General features: G+C 35.1%; 1 long non-coding RNA gene across 1 annotated transcript; it reads left to right on the forward strand.

Moving 5' to 3' along the window:
• The first annotated feature begins 1,510 nt into the window (after positions 1-1,510).
• On the forward strand, positions 1,511-4,560 carry LOC120877975. Its single transcript, XR_005724433.1, has 3 exons — positions 1,511-1,602; positions 4,490-4,494; positions 4,548-4,560. It is a non-coding gene; the product is annotated as an uncharacterized LOC120877975 (long non-coding RNA).
• Positions 4,561-5,851: the final 1,291 nt, after the last annotated feature.

Consider the following 5,851-nt stretch of genomic DNA (forward strand, 5'->3'; position numbering starts at 1 on the left):
GTCAAGGCCTACCATCTTGCCCTGGCTCTATTCTTTCTGAAACTTCAACACCTTGGCATAAAACTGTCACTTCTGTAAAACTTCTTGGGTAAAAGACAGCCTGAACATATTTCTGGGAGAAATGTTTTCTTAGACACATTTAATAAATGAGGATACAGTTGGGAGTTCCCAGAAAGTACTTGGCTGCTACTGGTCAGGAAATTGATCTAGCTCTAAGTTCCCTGACCCACTCCTGAGGATGCCAAGGGAGAAGAAAAAGATTGAGGAATCCTAGAACCTGACATTCAAACTGTGAGAAACTCCTGGGAAGACAGAGGGAGGTTAGGCCTAGGTAAGAGGAGCATGGTAGCCTAAGCAGAAGACCATTCTGTCCTCTGAATCAGAGTCAGCTGAGGGTGGACGTTGATATTCTTTCCTCCCTCTCCACTTCCTATTTCCCATAGAATAGGTGATTACAATTCAGAGAGGCAGCTCTTGGAAAAAATAGTTCCATAAGCCAAGGCACAGGAAGATTTCAAAGCAGTCTGCCTACTTGATGGTCAGGAGAGCAAGCAGAGTGAGTGATAGGAGGGTGGCATAACGCCATAGGCCTGCCTTGAGGAATATCTCCTTCCTGGTGCCAAATACACTCTGTGAGGTTCTAGGTAGGGTCTAGGCTTTTGCTCCTTCAGTTTGGAAACGTTGCCAGCTAAAGTAGTAATTTTTTGAGGTGCAAGCCTCAAAAGAAGAGAAACTGAGCAACTGGCACTAGATATAGTACAACTAACGCACTAGAGAGAAGAAGAAAAAAAATGAAGCCAAATAAAAATCTTCGAAGAAATTAAGGGAGATTATTAGGAACACAAAACACACACAGATCTTTATAAGAATGAATCAGTGGAAGAAACTTGGACATCAGAACGTATGGGTTAAAATAAAGAGCTCAATACACTTGAAGATGAATTAGTGAACTGGAAGATCGGATAGAGAACTCTCCCGGGAAGCACAGGCAGGAAAGTATAAAGCAAAGGCATAAGATACAGAAGATAGAAATTTGTTTAAAAAGTTGAGATCTATGTAACAGGAGTCTTGGGAACAGGGAACAAATAAAGGGAGGAAGAAAATTTTGCCATTTGATAACATGGATGCCAAGTAAAATAAGTCAGAGAAAGACAAATTATGTATGACTTTTTTGGCTAAGATCAAGTGGTGGCTCAGACAGAAAGCGTCTGTCTACAATGTGGGAGACCTGGATTCGATCCCTGGGTCGGGAAGTTCCCTAGAGAAGGAAACGGCAACCCACTCCAGTACTCTTGCCTGAAAAATACCATGGACGGAGGAGCCTGGTGTCCATGGGGTCACAAAGAGTTGGACACGACTGAGCGACTTCACTTTTTTTTCACTCAATTATATACATGAAATCTAAAAAAGTTGTATTCATACCAACAAAGAGTAGAGTGGGGACTACATGCTAGAGTAATGAGGGAAAGAGGGAGATGGTGGTCAAAGGGCACAAACATCCAGTTATGAATAAGTTCTAATCATCTAATGTACAGCCTGGTGACTATAGTTTATAACACTGTATTATATATTTGAAAGTTGTTAAGAGAGTAGATCTTAAATGTTCTCACCAAAAAAAAGGAAAAAAAATGGTGATGGATATATATTAACTAACTTACTGTGGTAAATCATTTCACAATATATGAGTGCATCAAATCATCACATTGTACACCTTAAGCTTACACAATGTCAATTATATATTAATAATACTGGAGAAAAAGCAAAAGCCAAAACCAAATAAATGGAGGAAAGATATTTGAAGAAATGATAAACTAGAATTTTTCAGAACTAAGGAAGTATATAATACCTTAGATTTTAAAAAATCACGGATTGGTAAATTGAGTAGATGAAAACAGAAATCAAAAATCAAACCTGGGAGCAATATACTAACACTTTAAGACCATTAGCCAAAAATGAAAAATTCTACAAACTTTCCAAATGGGGATAAGGAATGGGGACAGGGAATTATATCTATAATGGAACAAGAATGAGATTGCTATCATTGACATTAAAGAGTTAATATATGTAAATTGCTTAAAACATTCCCTTGCACATAATAAGCATTCTATAAGTAGTAGCTATTGTTATTATATAACTTCTCAACAACAACCTTAGATGGATAAGATAATAGAGTAATATTTGTGTTACTGGTTAACACAAAGTGTTAAAAAGATCTCTGAACTTCAGGTTTTATATTCTCAATGATGTAAAACTAAGAAAATATATAACAGAAGACTCTCATTAAATACACTTTTGGAAAAATATTTACAGAGGAAGAGAAATCGATATTGCGGGATTCTATAGCTTTATAGGGAGTCAAGTCTGACTTCATACTGAAAAGAAAGAATCAGAGGACTTCCTGGTGGTCCAGTGGTTAAGACTCTATGCTTCCAGTGTAGGGGGCATGGGTTCAACCCCTGGTCCCACATGCTGCACAATGTGGCCCCAAAAAAGAAAAGAGAAAATGCAAGAATCAGGAAGCAAAACAAGATACGTCTATAATAATTCCAGACAAATCCTATGTAATACCAAAATCACCAGAAGCAGAGCAAACAGAGAAAAGTGCACATATGCTGAACTAAATCTGTGTTTTGTAAATGAGAGAGTGGCAGTTATAGATATTATTAGCTCATGAAATTAATGAGGAAAACATTCATTTTAATAAATTAAGTATCAATGAAAAATAAAACACTATAGTACATAACTTTCAAACTAGCTGAAGAAAATTCCATATTTCTAAGCAAGTTAGGAGTCTTAGGCTAGGTATCCCTGAGAAAGCAGAATCTGACACAAGGGCTTATATGCAGATAGTTTATTTGGGAAAAGGATTGCACTGAGTAGGAGTGGGGGACAGGAGGAGCAAAATAGAAAGAAGGGAGGAAAAGCCAAAATGCATTATGGAGCTGCGGACAGAGAAAGAGTGGTTCTCATGGGACATTTTAAGAAGCTGTGGAAAATGTTCCTAGCAATTGTCTGGCTCCCCAAGGACTGAAAGAAGAGAGTGTAGTGCCCATGAGCTGCAAAGTGACACTTTCGGTCTGCCCATGAATAAACAGACCATGCCATGCTGCTGTATCAGATAAGCCTTGGGGCAGAAAGCAAGAAGGAAGAGTTAGAAGATGCAGCTGAGTCAGGGCACTGTTAGGACACACCCCTGTAAAGCTGATCACTTCAAGAAAGACTGGAATAAAATGTGGGGTGAGAATATGTAAAACAAGGAGCAAGAGCTACCTGATACCATAGGAAATAAAGATAAGACAAATAAAACACAAAATAAATACCAAATAAAACACAAAAACAATGATAAAGAAAACACAAAATTGTATTTTAGAAATGGTGATGATTTAGTCACTAAGTCATGTTCAACTCTTGTGATTCCCATGGACCACAGCCCTCTAGGCAACTCTGTCAATGGCATTTTCCAGCAGAATATTGGAGTGGTTTGCCATTTCAGTCCTAGTAAATAATAATGAGGCTTCCCTGGTGGCTCAGATGGTAAAGAACCTGCCTGCAGTGTAGGAGACTCGGGTTTGATCCCTGGGCCTGGAAGATGCCCTGGGGAAGGCAATGGCAACCCACTCCAGTATTCCTGCCTGAAGAATTCCATGGACAGAGGAGCCTGGCACGCTATAATCCATGGGGTCACAAAGAGTTGAACACGACTGGGTGATATAATTAAGATCAATATGGGTAAACTCACCAGTAAATGTTCAGATTCAAAAAGAGAACAAAACTGAGCAGCATGTTCTTAAGAAGAAAGAAATTTTAAATGAAAAAATCCAAAAAAGTTGAAAATGAAAGATTAGAATAATACCTATCAGGCAAATTTCAAACCATTGAAAGTAGTACTACACGTGAAGAGTTTTTAAGACATAACTCAGCAACTGATCCTTCAAGAGTCAAAAATAAGAAACAACTTACAATATTTAAACAGCTAATATATTTGAACTAATAGATATGTATAGAAACTTATGCCTATTAAAAAATGCATATTCTTTTATTTCTATTTAATATTATTTTGTTGAGTATAGTTGACTTAAAATATTATATTAGTTTCAGATATACACATATTGATTTGATATTTTTATTATATAAATTTTGAGAAAAACATGAAATGTATAATTGGCCCAAGAAGAAATAGGAAAGTTTAATAGAGTAATATGATTAAACTTTTATGGTAATCAAAGCATTTGTGCAATTTTATAGTAGAGTTTTACTGAATTATTAAAGTTTTACTGAATTATAGTAGAGTTTTATATGAGTTATTCCAGAAAAATAGAAAAAGAGGGAAAGCAGCCTAAGTAAATTTACCATGCTAGTAAGATCTTGATTTCAAACCCAGATGAGAACAGTGTAAGAAGCAATATAAACATAAGACGAGAAAATTCTAAGCACAGTTATTTGCTAATAGAAACAGTGTATTTTTAAAACCAGAAATATGATCAAGAAGTTTTTGTTTTGAGAATACAAAGGTGGTTTAACGTAAAATCTACATATTAAGGGACTAGAAAAAAATTTTGTTGTTCAAATTGCTGGAAAAATAATTTGTTAAGGACTATTTTTAAAAACTTTCCTTAGAAGTATAAGTTTTCTCTAGATATAAAGATAAGCTTTATATCTACTAGCTACTTTACATCCACTTTATATTTGCTAACCTTTATACCCAACATCATACTTTACAGAGAAACTTTGAAGGTTGGCTGCAATCATAATGTGATATAACAGGAGTTCTGGCCATACAGTAGTACTCAAAAATAACATAATAGATATAGGATTAGAAAGGAACAAATAACTGCCATTTTTCAGATCTATATTAAAAAATTTCAAAGGAGTCACCAGACAAAATATTGAAATATTAAAAGTGTTGTGAGAGTTCAGCAAATTTGTCAAACAAAATCAGCTTAAAAACTTCAACCAGCAATAATTAGCTAAAAATATTACTAGAAAGGAGATACCATTTATGGTAACAATAAAAACTGTGGTGTCTAGACACGAAGTTAACTATATAATACACAAGAACTCATGGAAAGTTTTAAAGCTCTAGTAAGAATGCAAGAAGAGAATCTGAGTAAACAGATAAAATAACAACATAACATTTTTCTCTTAATATTGACCTAAAAATGTTAGTGAAATTCCAGCAGAATGTTTTCAGATTTTAAGATTTATATGGAAGAATAAAAGTCTCCAAATTACTAGGTAAATTTTTAAATAGAATAGCAAAGCTGGATGACAGCTTAGACTTTAAGATACACTTCCAACCTTAGCAATAAAAGCAATGTGGTATTGGTATAAGAATAGACAAAGAGACCAATATGATTGAACAGAGAGCTTATAAACAGACCGATAGGTATATGAAACCTAGTTTATGACTGAGGAAGCATTATAAAGCAGTACAGAAAAAGAAAATTTTAACATATTATTCTGGCTCTGCTGGTTTACCATGTGAAGAAGAATAAAGTAGCTTTTTACTTTATACAAAGTAACTGCACACAAAGTATACACAAAGATAACTCCAAATAAGTGCAAAACCAAAAAGTGCAAGGTTAAACTATAAAGCTAAAATATAGAATGTGAAGGAAAATTTTCTAACTCCATCCTAAGGAATGGCTTCTTGGATGAAGTACAAATGATGCTGCCCAAAACTGATGACTATAACTGTATAAAATTTAAGAATTTCTGTTTAGTGAAGGGTACTATAGACAAAGCTAACAGGTCACTGGAAGAAAATATGTGCTAGCTCTAAAACTAGAATAAACAAAGAACGTCTCTAGTAACTACAAACCAAAAAATGCAGGGGATAAAAAGGACCATG

This window comes from Oryx dammah, unplaced genomic scaffold (genome assembly GCF_014754425.2).
Source record: "Oryx dammah isolate SB20612 unplaced genomic scaffold, SCBI_Odam_1.1 HiC_scaffold_18, whole genome shotgun sequence".
Taxonomy (NCBI): domain Eukaryota; kingdom Metazoa; phylum Chordata; class Mammalia; order Artiodactyla; family Bovidae; genus Oryx; species Oryx dammah.